Genomic DNA, 396 nt, shown 5'->3' with positions numbered 1-396 from the left:
GCATTGGTTGAGGAAGGGATAAAAATTGTTTTGATTCGGAGATCTCAATATCTCCTGAAACCCAATGAATTCCCCATTTCTGATCTACCACTTTCTCTTACATTCTGCAATTAAATTCATGCAATCACCCTGATCCCTTTTTAATTTCAGCAATTTAGCTTCTCGCTCTTTAATTCATGCAATTTAAGATTTCGCAATTTCAATTTCTTGCCATTTACGTTTCCCGCAAATTTTACATTCCGCAATTCTCATCTAAATCTTGATTCCGCTCAACTAGAACACACTTCTAATCCGAATTGCTCACTCAACCAATCCTTGTGGGATTCGACCTCACTCTATTGTGAGTTTTTACTTGACGATAACCGGTGCACTTGCCGGAAGGAATTTTTGCCGATC

The sequence above is a fragment of the Arachis duranensis genome, chromosome 9 (assembly GCF_000817695.3).
Source record: "Arachis duranensis cultivar V14167 chromosome 9, aradu.V14167.gnm2.J7QH, whole genome shotgun sequence".
Taxonomy (NCBI): Eukaryota; Viridiplantae; Streptophyta; class Magnoliopsida; order Fabales; family Fabaceae; genus Arachis; species Arachis duranensis.
This window is presented reverse-complemented; position numbering follows the sequence as displayed.